The sequence below is a fragment of the Pinus tabuliformis genome, chromosome 9 (genome assembly GCF_031772625.1).
Source record: "Pinus tabuliformis cultivar Carrire ecotype Pingquan chromosome 9, CPIR1, whole genome shotgun sequence".
Taxonomy (NCBI): domain Eukaryota; kingdom Viridiplantae; phylum Streptophyta; class Pinopsida; order Pinales; family Pinaceae; genus Pinus; species Pinus tabuliformis.
In genome coordinates, this window is record NC_142307.1 from 187,085,449 (window position 1) to 187,100,908 (window position 15,460).

Below are 15,460 nucleotides of genomic sequence, written 5' to 3' on the forward strand. Positions count from 1 at the left end.
ATAGTACCTCAGCAACAATCAAAGCAAAGCTATTTGAGATTACTTCCTTATGAGATGTAAAAGAGGGGAGAAAGAGATCCACTAACCGATGTCTTCCGCTAATGATTGATCCAATCTTCTCTCTTTGCTTCTTGCCCCCAGCTCCTTGCTCTTTCACTGGCCCAGCTACACCAAGATCCTGCAAAATGGCAAGAGAGGGAAACTACAAGAAGCATACATTCATAATTGATTCAAGGATTAGAATAAATCAAATACACAAGTATACCAATACACCATTGAGACACATGCATATAGAAGAACCTAAAATGCTTTATTAATGGAAGAAGTAAAGTTCAGGAAGTGATACAACCATAAGAGGCCCAATCCAGCATCACCTTCCCAGCAGAAAGAAATCTCCTCTTCACCTCCTTCAAAGCAAATCACCCAATAGTTCTAAACTCAAACCAACAGCAATTCCTTACATTCACAAGATTCCAGCCCCCCTAGACCTCATGAGAGAGATCTATATATAGGAGTTTTGGAGAAAGGATGAGTCAGCTTGAGGCTGGCATGAAGCTGACTAGTGTCCTCTCTCAATTCAGTTATTCTTCAGTTCTTGAGTCCACTTGGAGATCTAGAACCTCTTACTCATCACCAGTTGAATTCCTTGATCCAAGTGCCATTTTGGAAGCTTCCTGGGTATTGAAACCTTGAGGAATGACTGTGCCACATGTCCCAATTCGCCCAGCGCAGGTAGCCTTCTTTGCAGTTGACATTCAGCGCAGGTAGATAGTGGAGCAGTTGACATTCAGCGCAGATGCTCAGTGGAGCAGTTGACATGATCCAGAATTGCCTTGTTTTTGAGTGTTTCCAGGTGGAGAACTTTTATTCAGTGCTGTGGTTTGACGACCTTGTTCCTCTAGGGGTAGGAACAACATGTTTAGGGACTTTGGATCCCTTAGATTATGGACATTTCATGCTTCATGCTGTAAGGCACAAAAATGTCTATAACAAATACATGTGTGAAAATGTGTTGGCCTGTTAGGAGGCTTTTGAATTAAGCAAAAGTTCCAAGACACATCGTTACACCATACATCACCAACCCCATGGGTGGGGTGTTGGAGCCACTACTTACTCCTCAAAGAAAAGATTACAAACTCTCGAGGCTATGTGGGAGGTGCTGAGGTGAAAAGTCCTTTCTATGTACAAATGAGGGGGTATTTATAACCAAGGGTGAAACTGACCCTTGTGGCTATTCAACTACCCTCATGATTGTTTTACTTCCATGACTTTTCGACTTTACATGACTCTTCATACAACAAGTGGGTCTCTTGGAATTCCTCGTTACATTACATTGATTGACAATATGGCCCATAGTAGAGATGTGGACGACATGACCCATGACATGACTCAACATGACAGTTCTAGTACATTCATGTTGCTGCTGGTGTGCATGTCGAGCTGCAGTGTTGCTGGGTGATGGATGTCCTCATGGTGTCTCACAACTTCAACTCTGCATGGAAAAGTGCACGGAGTCTTCGATGGTCATTGGTTTTCTTGATGTTGCTTTCACACATTCCTCCTTTCTTGTATGTTGCAAGGCTTGATAGGTTTATCCATTTATGAAAAGTGCATGTTTGTCCGTTCATCCGTCCGTGAACACATCTTGCATGTTTGCTCGTCTTTCCATCCTTGAACACATATTTGCATGATCATCCATTCGTGAGCACATCTCTTCGCATGTATCGTTTGTTCATCTGTTGGTGAACCTGTCCTTCTGCATGTGCTCCCTTCGTTCATCCCATTCGTCATCGCGCCATGTTTGTTTGTGTACTTGTACCTGCAGTCACTTATGACGAGATGACATCAAATTCAAAAACCTCCTAGTCTACCATGATGCATGATCATTTTGGATGTATGCGATCGAGAGAGGTAACAAGGTTGCGAGGCAGGATGGAGGCTCTGGGCACTGCTGATGAAAACTGCGCAAGAGTCACTAGGTGATGAAGATGGGAAATCCAAATCGATAGTGACTATCCACAGGATTTGGCTCAATTGGAGTACAAAACTGCACAGTTTTTGGGAGGAATAGTCTGGGCTATGGGAAGGCTAGGTAGGAAAAATTTGTGCAATTTTTAGAACGAGCGGGCAGTGGGAGCTTGGTAGCCAAAACTGTGCAATTCCTGGAGGGAATTGGCATCTAGTTTCCAGGACACTGGTAGCAAAAACTGTGCAATTCCTGAGGGGAACTGGCAGTCATCTACCAAGAAAAAATGAACTGATGCTAGGAGGTTGGCCTGTTGATCACCTCTGCACAATTTTTGAGCTGAGCGGACTGTTGTGTAGCAGAGGACTTGCTCATGAAAATTGTGCAATTTTCTTGGTGAGCAGTTGGTCAACTATCAGAAGGACTGGCTGGAAAACTGCACAATTTTCTGAGGGAGACAAGGACAGGAACTGAGTTTCTGTCTGACCTATCTGCGAAATTTTCTCACTCAGCGTAGCAGGTAAGGTCGGCAACATCTGGGAAATTTTTGAGGGGAGTCAGTCCCGGGGTGGTTGCCTGGTCAAACTCTTCGGCTGACCAGCATGAAGGCTAATTGATTTGGTTGTGGGAAACACAACTTGAAATGACTTGCTTGGTGCTTTTGTGATGTTCTAGGTGACAGTCGATCGATTCGATGGCGGCGATGTTCCGACTGTTAGAGGGGTGTCCAGTCGTCAGAACTTCAGCAAAATGGCTAATTCTATGAATGAATTAAAGATGCATATGTGATCCTGCAAACCCACACTTACGTGACTCGATGACAAGACAACTAAAACCAACCAAACACACATGCTCAACATGACTAACCGACGGTGTGAGCAACAAGCACGACAATCATGATTGATCATTGGTCGACCGCGACGATGCTTGTTTGATAGTGTATGTGACTCAGTGTGTGAGTGCGACATATGTTTTCATAGCGAACACAACATGTACACACTAAGAGAAGACCTTGAGAATGACTAGAACATGGTCGCAAGCATGTCATTGACATCAACATGCAAAAGCTTGGGTGAAATGATCAAGCAAGGTGGGTGTGAAGACTCACACGAGCTCACGGAGTGAACCTGAGTGTGTCCAATCATCAAGTGAAACTCTTAAGGGAGGCTTCAGAATTGGATGTAGGCCAAAATTTTGGATGGTGGTTGTAGCCGCTACAACACTTGGCGACACACTCGTAGAACTCCAGCTTTTTTGTTTCGGTTCATTGGTAGCACAGGGCCTTTGTTTTTTAGGGAGTATTGAATCATTGTGTTGGTTACATCGGCTTCTCCACTTACCCTGTGGACATACATGGTTCACATTATCCAACTCAGGCAAACACAATCAAAAGTCCAGCTTGATCACAGTGCTTCAAACTTGGGAAGTGTAGTTTAGCTCGCAGGTTGAATATTTTCAGAGTATAAGTTTTCATCTCTGGTGTTGCTCCGCTACCAGTAGGCCTAGATAGTACCTCGGTGGAGTTACGCAGGAACAAACACATTTCTCCACTGCCAACGAGCCTAGTCAGTACCCCAGGGGAGTTGCATGCTTCACCTCTCTGTGCAGGAATCCTTTCTCTTCTTTCACCTTTATATTTTTCAAGAGGACTGTGCATAGGCACTTATTTATTTTTGTGGTGGAAGAGGGATCCCGACTTATTGAGAACATAAGAGGTTGTTCATTTAGAGAAGCATGTAAGACCTCTAACATAGGTTTGCTCGTTTATATTTTCCCCTTCTCTGTTTCTACTAGTTGGATGAGCTTGAACACATAAAGCAGAAGGCTGAGTACATGCATGGGGATTCCTTGTGTGGACACAGGTTCATGGTTAGACCAAAACTTCCCTTGCAGACATTTCATATTTTCTGTCAAGCCTTCATCGGCCAAAGGTTACAACCAAGCATAGAGAAGACTGACACAAGACTGGCCAAGTGCTCCAGTGTCACAAGTCTCTTCAAATCTAAGCCACATACTCTATTCAAAAGCCAGAACGTAGTAGTTGGCAACAATTATTTCCGGAAACAAAAATAGTAAAGGTATCAAGAAAACAAAACAAACATAAACAAAATAGTAAGTAGAAAAAACCAAATAAAAACACAGATAGTAAGAAAGGAAAACAATATGAGAACAACAAGCAGCAAGCATACTATGTACATGGAACGGGGCATGGCCCGAACTACTAGAAGTAATGATTGAGATCTTAGCCGTTGATAGGAACATTGTCAACCCTCTCGTCAAGTGATTGCAGATGGGACGTGTGTGGACCAAGCTTCTCATGGATAGTGTACGGACCAATCCATAGGGACTGGAACTTCGTATGTTTGCCTTTGTCTTCATGGGACTTATCCCATTTCAGAACTAAGTCACCAACACCGAAGTTATCTTTCCCTGCAGACTTCTTATCGAACCATCTCTTGATACAATTCTGGTGGAGTGTGAGTTTTTCTTTTGATTTCATCCTTTCTTCCTGAACCTTATGAAGAGCATCCATCCTACGCTGAACTAGTTAGCAAGGCTTGCCTTGGGATTCTTGGGAAAGATGAAGTGCATGCAAGTAAATATTGGGTAGAAGGATGGCTTATTTACCATAGACCAGGAAGTATGGTGAGGTATTCAGAGAGGGCTTGGGTGTTACACAATCAGTCCATAATTAATTCGTCAGGGTGGTATGCTAGTTGCGCTTCTCAGAGAAAACGGTCTTCTTGACTATGCAATGAGGTTTTCATTCATGGATTCTACGAGACCGTTTCCTTGCAGGTAATAGTTAGATGAATGTTTTAGCACAATACCATTTTGTAATGCAAAATCATAGAGTTTCAAAGACGAAAAGTACATTTCATTATAAAAAACAAGTGATACCAGATCGCCGAAAAGTGAGGTGATATTTTATTGGAGGAAGTTGATGACCTCTAGGTCATTCACTTGTTTGAGTAGAACTACTTCTGTCCACCGCATTTTCTGTTAGAATGTAGCGGTGTTTCTTTGACGAATGTGGGAATATTTCCCTAATGATGTTCATGCCCCACTGTTGGAATGGTTCAATCACTGCAACAGGGTGCAGTGGGGCTGCTGATCTTCATGTTTTGTCGGCACATCGATGATAGACTGGGCACTTGCACACATAAGCATGTGCATCCTTGAAGATCGTGGGCCAGTAGAAACCAGCTCGCATAACTTTGTGCACATTGGTGTTTCCTGCAAAGTGACCCTCAACGGGTCCATCATGCAGATCTTGAAGTACCTTCTCTGATTCATGTGCCTCCAGGCACCTAAGAAAAAATCCATTACTGTGCTTTTTGTAAATCACTCCATGCACCAATTGATATGCTAAGGCTTTGAGGCGTAATTCCCTCTTTTGTCTGATGGAAAAGTGAGAGGGTATGGTGTCGTGCTCAAGGTGCTACTGCACATCTACATACCAAGAGGTTCCGCCTTGAGTGGGTATCGCTTGCCTTATATCATACATCTCAATTTCCTGCTCCCAGCCGACAAGCTCAACTTCACTCTCTGGTGCATGTACCGCTTCAACTACAAGTCTGCAGAGCCCATGTCCTTTGATCGTGTGAACTGGCTTGATTTAAATATCATACTCTTGCAAGCCTGTCATCTAGTTCGCACGTTGTTCACCCAGTTCTTATTGTACAAGCAATGTGCAGACTGTTGGGTGAGGGACGAAGACTATATAGTGGTTCTTCAGCAAGTAGGGCCTGAAGTGTTTCACCGCCTTGTAAACTTCATATGCTTGCTTATCAATGGTGGGGCAGTTGAGCTCTAGTCCCTACATGCTTGCGTTCATGAAGGATATGGGGCGTTCATCGTTTGTTTCATCCTTCTGGGTGAGTACTACAACGAGCGAATTATCGAAGGCAAAGGTGTATAGCAAGAAATATTTCTTGAAATCTGGGTTGTAGAGTGTAGGGGCTTCTGCAATGGCCTGCTTGATCTGGGAGAATGCATAATTTTCCCTCTTGCCCTAGCTGTAGACTGTATCTTTATTGATCATGTCCTGCATGAGCTTGACTATCTGCACATAATCTGAGATGAACTTCCGGAGGAAGTTTATCTTGCCCAAGAAGGACTGCATGGCTTTCTTGTTGGCTAGGTGAGGGATCTGTGTAATAGTCTAGACCCGGTCTGAATCCACCTTGATCTCGCTTTTGGTAACAATGTTTCTAAGAAGGTTCGCCTCAGACACTATTAATACACTCTTTTTGGGATTCAGGGAAATCCCATATCTCTGTCATTGCTCAAAGATTTTATTTAGATGACGTATGTGGTCCTCTCGTCTTCTTGAGAACACAGTCACATCATCGAGGTATAGCACTACACTTTGTTCGGTGAGTCCATGAAAAGCAATGTCGATGGTGCAGTAAAAGGTTATGCCTACATGTACAAGCCCAACCAACATTCGTCTGTAAGCGAATGTACCCCACTTGCTACGGAAAGTAGTCTTAAGTCTCTCAGGTTCTGCTACTAGAACCTGATTGTATCTAGAGAAAGTGTCGAGAACAGAAAACATTTGTGCTCTATATATTATTTGGAGAATGTGGTCCATAGATGGCACAAGGTAGTTTTCTTTGTCCGAGGCGCGGTTCACATTCCGGAAATCAGCACATAAGCGGATTTCCCCAAACTTCTTGCGTACAGGAACAAGGTTTGAAACCAATATGGAATGGCAAACTTTGTATATGATCTGTGCATCCAACAACTTGGTGAGATCTTTTTGTATGAGGAGTTCAAGCGACGGGTGTACTTTCCTTAGCTTTTGTTGATATGGCTTGACCCCTTCTTTGATTGGGATGATGTGTTGGATGATTCGTGTCATAAGTTTTCAGATCATCATACGTCTACACAAACACATCTTGGTACTGTTTGAACAAGTGGACAAAGGCTTGTCGCTCTTGTTGTGTGCAACATGTACCAAGATTGACGAACTTTGGATCTTGTTCTGTTATGAGGTTGATCAGTTCGTGCATCATGGTGGAATTGTGGGTCTTGCTATTCCTTGGCCCCTTAAAACATTCTTGCGAGTCATAAAGCTTTTCCAGTGTTGCCACACCTTTTGTGACAAGGTGATCTTTCTTGTTACCATCTTGTTCTTACAGAGAGTGCTCGTGCTCGTCATCGTCTATCACTGCATCTTTGAAGATGTCACTGTTGGCCATGAAATGCAGTATTTGTTGATCATCATTAAACACGTGTAAATTAGTTATGTTGTCTGGGATAGATGGCATGTACAAAATTTCAATAGTAAATCTATCCCTAATCAATGACATTCTCGAAGCTGCATTTTCCAGAGCATTGGCAATTGCATTACACGTACGTGGTACAACAATGATGTTAAATGCTTGGAAGTTAGAGATTAGCTGCCATACCTCTTGCTGGTAACTTTTGAGATGCGGTGATAAATAGTGAGTGGTGTTACGTACCTGCCATACCACTATCTCTGAATCACCTACCACTTTGAGCATGACCACGTTGAGGCTGATGGATTTTTGCAAGCCTAACACGAATGCTTCATACTCAGCAACGTTTTTCGTCCACTCGAACTCTAAATGAATTGAAACCATATGCTTCCTGTTGTAAGGGTCGATTAAGACACACCCGACTCATGAGCCGTCCTGAGTCTTTGATTTGTTAAAGTACATGGTCCACAACTTGTCTATACACAGACCGTCGAACGTGCTAGTACTGTTGCTACTGTTGTTGCTACTACTACTGGTACAATGTACTATAAATGTTTCATTACCATCAATTGGTTAAGGAAGGAGTCCCAACTGTGTGTTTGGTGGGGTTGGAGCTGGATGTGCAGGATAACACCCCAATGCTGTTTCCAGGAGGTAGTTTCCAAACATAAGTTCTGCGAAGGCCAACGATTCATTCTCGCCGTTAAGGGGAGTAACATTGTGCTTCATATACCTCTCGGATAACACTCAGATTTGGTTGCATTTTCCCTTGTATGGAAGCCACATGTGAGACCAGTCTGTAGCAAAGTATCCATCTAGCTTGTTGGACCAGTCTCTGCTGAGTAGTAGACCGTATGCCTCTAGTATGTCCACAACAACTATGTTGATGCATTGGCGGACTCGACTGTCATGAGATAGTCGGATGATCATGTCTCGCAGTTCACCAATGGCTGGTACCGATGTTCAATCAAGTTGGACAATTCGTGTGGATGTCTCGCTCCATTGTGCATTGATCTTTTTCGCAATGGAGAGTGGCATGATGTTCGCTATCGCACCAGAATCAACCAAGCAAATGTGAACATTGCAGGTAAAAATTTCAAATGATAGCAGGAATTGAGGGCAACCTGAGTTTGCTTCTTCCATCTGGAGTGCATTAAGCACAGTAGAAAGTGACTCGGGAGGTGTGATTGCTCCCTTGCTGGTAGAGGCTACATTGTCCGTTGCTGTCTGTCCCAATGCGCGCAACAGGATGTCTCACTCACTCTGGATCTTAGCTAAATCGAACAAACTGATGTTCTCTCGAGTTTTCTTCATGTCATCTACAATGTTGTAGTCCAAAGGTGGTAGAATCACCAAGGTGTCTGGGTAGAACGGATGTTCACGTTGTTCAACGAAGTGTTTTGTAGTGTGCTGCTCATGGATGTACTCTTGTCTGTTGCTGTTTTCTCGGACTTGTTTTGTGTCTTCTGCTTTGGGGTGACCAGTGGATCATCCTTCCTCATCAACAGTCTCATATTTTCTTATACATCCCCAAGTGTAGGGGGGGCCCCTTTACTCCTAAGATTGTAACAGTAACTTTTATTTTGGGGCTTCTTCTTAGTGTTCATCTTAGGCCTTTCTTGCGAGCACTAATACGCGTTCACCACATGCCCAGAACTTGATGCTTCATCGGGTGCAACCTCCTACATATTGTTTTACGCATAGAATGTATGACTGCATATAGAGCTTGCGACTTGTTTCCAGTCCTAACAAGAGTTCTCAGGGTGATGCTCTTCATGGAATGAACAAAACTTAGGATTTGCGCACTGTTCAACGTGGAACACAGAGCTCTGCACAGTTTTTGGAGTGAACCAATTGCTACCTGATGAGTTGCTTCCTTGTCTCTGTCTGGGCAGATGGATTCTTGGAGATGTGCCCATTTTCCGTTGTTTCAACACTTCTGTTGTCAAGTTCTTAACGAGGCGAGTGAGGGTTTCAATGTCATTTTCTTCCTTGTCTCTGCCCTTGCTCACCAGCACTCAGGACTACCTGCTCGTGTCTTTGGATTCCTTTGTTGGTTCACCATCCTTGATAACTCCAATCGCACATAAGTCTTTCTCAATAGCAATATCCTCTTCGAAGTTTTCCAATAGAGTTGGTTTCGTAGCTCGCTTGACGAATTGCGCAATGCTGGTCGGCAATGCGGACATGTAGTAATCAACAGTGATGGAGTCATGAGGTTTGGTATCCGCTACAAATTTTTTCAATATGCGTGTAAACCTCTGATTGAAGTCTTTTACGTTTTATTTCCCCTCCATCTTCAGGATTCCAATTTCTTTGAGTAACATAGCCGTGGTCTTGTCATCAATTTTTTTTTCAAGGAACATGTGTTTGAATGCACCCTAGTTCTGTATGGATTTTGGTGGAAGGATATGATACCATGCAACTGCGTGACCATCCAAGGTACATGGAAACAATCTACATGTTATGTCATCATACCGTACCTCAAGGGTCTACAACTACAGGTAGAAGTTGTCCAAATGGTATTTTGCCTTCACCGTGATGTCAGGGTTGAACTTGATGTTCATTCTCTCTTCTCGCTTTGACATCTTGTGCAAGACACTCAGGAGAGCCAATGGTTCCTGAGTCATCCATTCCAGATTTTGGTCAGCCATCTCTTCTTCTTCTTTGTCCTCCTCCTCTCTTTCAAAATTTCACGGTTTTGGCTCTGGGTCTGTTGGTTCGTCTCTGCCTTCGCCTCCTCCGTTGCCTTCCCCTCTTCCTCCTATATTGGAGTCTCATCCCAAGACCACAAGGGTGTCTCATTCCCTTGTAGAAAGACCGGAGGTTCCTCTCCATCTTCAATAGCTTCTGCCAGACCTTCAAGTGTGGCAAGAACTGCTTCTTCCACTGATGATACAACAACCCATGTGGGAGTGGCTTTTGGCTTCCTTGATGCGTATGGAAGATGTTGTATGCCTGGGATCAGCCCGACTGCTTTCGTGAACTGGCGAGTGATGGGATGGACAGAGCGAAGGTGATGATATGGAATTTGATATTCAGTCCTAGGAGGTGAGAAGAAACCAACTGTAGAGTCGTGGGTAGGTGAGAGGGAGTGCAAGTTACTACCTTGAACAGATGGTTGATGAGTGAGTGTGTGAGTGACCAAATAGTTGATGAAAAACTCCCTTACTCAAATTGGACATTAAGTTTGAACTTCCCATGTACAATGGTGAGGTTACTGCAGAAAAGTTAGACAATTGGATTCAAAAATTTGAGGTGTATTACAGAATTTAGAACCTTCAAGAAGATAACATAAATATCTAGTTGGCTTCATTGAGGCTAGAAGGAGCAGCATTAGTCTGGTGGGAAGCAAAGAGTCAAGAGGAAATGTGAATTCCTGGTAAGATATCCATTTCTTGGGTTGAATTTGTTTTTGTAATTAAAATATAGTTTTACCCTTTAGCCTATATGCAAAAAGCCATAATGAGTTGGAAAAAATTTAGGCAACTTAAAGGCCAAATAGTCCAAGACTATACCCAGAAGCTTAGAAAGAGGGATTTGTTGTTAGGAGTAAACTTGAATTCCGAAGATACACTATTGAAATATATTGGGGGTTTACCTTCCCATTTAAAACATATTATCCTTATGTTCAATCCAAGCAATTTGGATTAGGTATGTGTGTAAGCCACACACCTTGAAGCAAGGGGAAAGAACATTCAAGAACAGGGTAGTAAGAAGAAACCATTCAAGGGTAAGGAGAAAGAGAAGGGAGAAAAATGGAAGGGAAAGAAGAATGCAAGTGTGAAGAAAGAAGGGGAGAAACCTATATGCCAACATTGTTCCAAATCTGAGCATGATGAAGCCCACTGTTGGAAATTACATCCCGAACTGAGGCCCAAGAAACCAAACAATAAGGGAAAACAAAAGACGACCGCTACCACACAACATGATCTTGGATCATATTCTGGTGATGAGACCAAAATTTTAGCCATGTTTACAAAAGGAAAAGAAGTTGTTGCAAGCACTAGTTCCTCACATAGTCACAATAACACTCCAAATGAAGAATCAAGAATAGAGTTGTTCCATGTAAGGGTAATTTCAAATCATACAAAGATTGATGCATTATTTGATAGTGGTTCACAATCAAACTTAATTTCAGAAGACTTGGTCAAAAAGCTTAACCTTGAAACTGTACCTCATCATAAGCCATATCCATTGGGTTGGATAGTCAATAATGCAAATTTACAGGTTACAAGGAAGTGTTTATTCAAGTTTGCCATTACTGAAAATTTCATTGATGAAGTTGAGTTAGATGTAGTTCCACTTGACATCTCAGGAATCATTTTGGGAAGTACTTATTTGTATGATAGGAAAGAAGTATTTTGTCATTATGAGAACAAATACTTATTGCTCAAGAATGTGGTGGAGTACATTGTGAGAGCCCATCGCAAAAAGTTAAATATTTCTTTGGTTAATGTAGGGAAGATGAAGAGACTGGTAAATGCAAGTAAAAATTTTGTGCTTCTCATGATCAAGAAAAAGAATGATATTGATTATGAATCTTTTGAAGGTTATGATGAAAAATTAAAATCTGATTTGTTTGATGTGGTAAGCAAGCATGGAGATATGTTTCAGGAACCAAAGGGGTTACCTCCTAAGAGGGGAATTCAGCATGAGATACAACTGCAGCAAGATGTTCCACTTCTAAACATTGGTATGTATCGCATGTTGATTATGGAGAGCATGGAAATCAAGAAGAAAATTCAAGAATTGTTGAACGAAGGTATCATATGCCCATTTATTTCACCATGTGGTTCGCCCATTGTTTTGGTGCCAAAGAAGGAAAACACTTAGCACACGTGTGTGGATATCTGTGCGCTGAACAAAATCACAGTAAAGAATCATTATCCACTCCCAAGAATTGATGATTTGTTTGATCAGTTGAGGTATGCAAAGTGTTTCACTACGTTAGACTTACAAATTAGTTATCATCAAGTTAGAATAGCTGAAGAGGACATTTGGAAAGCCACATTTAAAACTAAACAAGGATTGTTTGAGTGCTTGTTATGCCTTTCGGTCTTACAAATGCTCCAACTTCTTTCATGAGAGTTATGAATGATGTATTGAGACCATTTCTAGATGACTTTATCATTGTGTACTTAGATGATATTCTCATATTCAGCAAATCCATAAATGAACATGTCATGCATGTGAACAAAGTAATTGATGTCTTGAGAAAAGAACATTTGTTTTTAAAGATGTCAAAGTGTGAATTTGGAAAGACTTGTTTAGTGTATTTGGAACATATTGTTGGAGGAGGTGAGCTAAAGATAGACCCCTCTAAGTTTGAGGTCATTCTGAATTGGGCCAAGTCCAATACAATTGCAGAGGTAAGAAGCTTTCTTGGGGCAGCAAAATATTGCAGGAAATTTATTGCTAATTTTTTCTTCCATTGCAACTCCATTACATGCATTGAATAGTGTCAATAAAGTCTTCCAATGGGGAGATGCATAGTAGAAAGCATTTGATGCTTTGAATCAAAAGATCAGTTCAACACTCGTATTATCTCTTCCAGGTCTTAGACAGCCATTTGAGATTCAAACAGATGCTAGTGACTATGCCATGGGAGCAGTTCTTATGCATCATGGTAAGCCCATTTCATTTCATTCTGAAATTTTTAATGGAGTTGTGACTAACTATTCCACTTATGACAAAGAAATGGAAACACTACTTGGTCGGGAAGGAGACCATTATCCATACCGACCATCAACCATTGCAGTACTTACAGTCACAATCAAAGTTGTAGCAATCACGAAACTTCAAATGGATGGGTTTTCTACAACAGTTTCATTCGGTTATCAAGTACGAAAGGGAATATACAATAAGGTAGCTGATATGGTTTCTAGGCCTACTGTAAATTCATTTGTCATACTCAAGCATAATTCTGTTTTGCATGAAAGTTACATTCAAAAATATGCATATGATAATGACTTTCGAGATGTCTATGCAAGCTTGAGTCAAGGAAACCAATTTGAAAAGTTAGATTACCATGTACATAAATTTTTTTTGTATAACTTGGACAGGTTATGTATTCCACATGGAGAAAGAAACAATATCATAAGGGAGGCACACACTTCATTGATTGTTGGACACTTTGGTGTAGGCAAGAGAGTAGTGAATCTCCAAAGGTATTTTTATTGGCCACACATGTTTGATAATGTATCTCATTTCATTAGAGGATGTTCTTTGTGTGCAAAAATTAAGCCTAGTAATAGGAAACTAGGATTGTACACTCCACTTCCGTTACCTTCACGTCCATGGGAGAGTATCTCAATGGATTTTGTAGGAGGTCTTCCATTGTCAAGGAAAGGTAATGATTACTTGCATGTAGTTGTACATAGGTTCAAAAAAATGTGTATACTAACACCACGTAAAAAGAAAATTACATTTGAAGAAATAACTAATATTTTCTTCCAAAATATTTGGGTTCATTTTGGTCTTCCTACTTCCATTGTAAGTGATTGAGATTCTCAATTTGTTGGGAATTTTTGGTGAAATCTGTGGGACATGATGGACACTAAGTTGGAGAAGAGTACAACATTTCATCTGCAAATAGATGGAAACACTGAGGTGGTCAATAGGACAGTCATTCATCTTCTTATAGGATATTGCATCAAACATCCCAAGTTGTGGTATGAACAGTTGCATTACATACAACATGCATACAACAGAGAAAAGCATTATTCCACAAATACATCACCATTTGAGGCATGTTTTGGATACTTACCAAGATTGCCATTGGAATTTATCTTTGAGAAAGAGGTCACCATTGATGGTCATAGCAACATCGATAATGCAAGGAAGTTCATTGAGCAAATTCAATTGATACATCACACTTGCAAGAACAGCTTGAAAAGAGTCAAAGCAGCTACAAGGCAAGGCATGACAAACACCATGTCGATCATAAATTTCAAGTTGGAGATGAAGTTTGGTTATATATTAGTAAAGAGAGACTTCAAGTGGAAGGTAAAAATATTAAGCCAATCTATTATAGTCCTTTTAAAATTCTGCAAAATATTGGTAACAATGCATTTAAGATTGATTTGACTCCTTATATGCAAATATACTATGTTGTTCATGTTGAGAATTTGAGATTGTTTGAGCCTCGTTTGATTGATGATCAAGGAGAGCTTGCTCAGATGCCATCAATAGATGATTTCACACCAGAATATCTTGATGAGCTATAGCAAGATCTCATACTTATCAGAAAAACCAAAAATTCAAAGAGAGGGAATGTCAAATACCTTAGAGTGGGACTCAAGGGACAAATGCCTTCTAAAGCCAAATGGTTGTAGATCAAGAAGGTGAGGGAGTTGTACCCTCACCTACTGAACAATTGATAGTATTTTTTGGGGTCCAAAAGGCTTCTAGTGGGGAGGAATGGTTAGGTGCTCAGTATTTAACTAAAAAATCAAAGTTCTTAGAATGGCTCAAAACTTGAACGAATGCGTTCGTCTCAGCAAAATGATCACAACGCAACTCGTTTCATTGAAAACCAAGTTTGTATGAGGAAGATATTGAGTTCTGTCCACTTTGCCAAACAAAAGAAATTTTGAAGAAAAATGCACAGTCAACAGTTCGTATCACTGACATGGTAGGTGACTGTGCAAGGTCAACAGTGGTCAACGGTCTAATCAGGCTTTGACAAGTGTTAAATTTTGGTTGGTTATCAAATGTGGTGACGTGGCATGATTTGGTTGGTTAATGGAGGACCAATGAGGAGGGGACAAGTGGCAAGCCCAGAGGTCACACGTGTCCCTCCCCAAAGGTCGGCTCGGTGCGCAGTGCTTACCAAAATTTTATGGTAGGCCGGGGGGTCGAACCTGGGACCTGCTCCAAACAAACTAATAGTCTTACCGCTATACCAAGTATGTTGCTTGACTGATATAGGATTCCATTTATATTTGAATTGTAATGTGTTTAGAACTAGGGGTTAGGAGGGCCAACCCTCCCATGTGAACGCTCCAGCGGTTACAACAAATGGATCTCCGAAAACCGCCAGACCAACAACCAATACAAAATTAAATGCATATATGTGAACACGCCATCACATATAGCGGTCACAGTTTATCCAAACAACGGCCAGCACTAACAACACTCCATAATCATGACTGTTAACATTTAATCCATCCATGTGTTTGCCTCCTCCAAGACCACCGGGGGTAACGGTTGATAGAACCGCGCTTATTGCACTAATCCACCATTAACCTCCAATTAATCACGC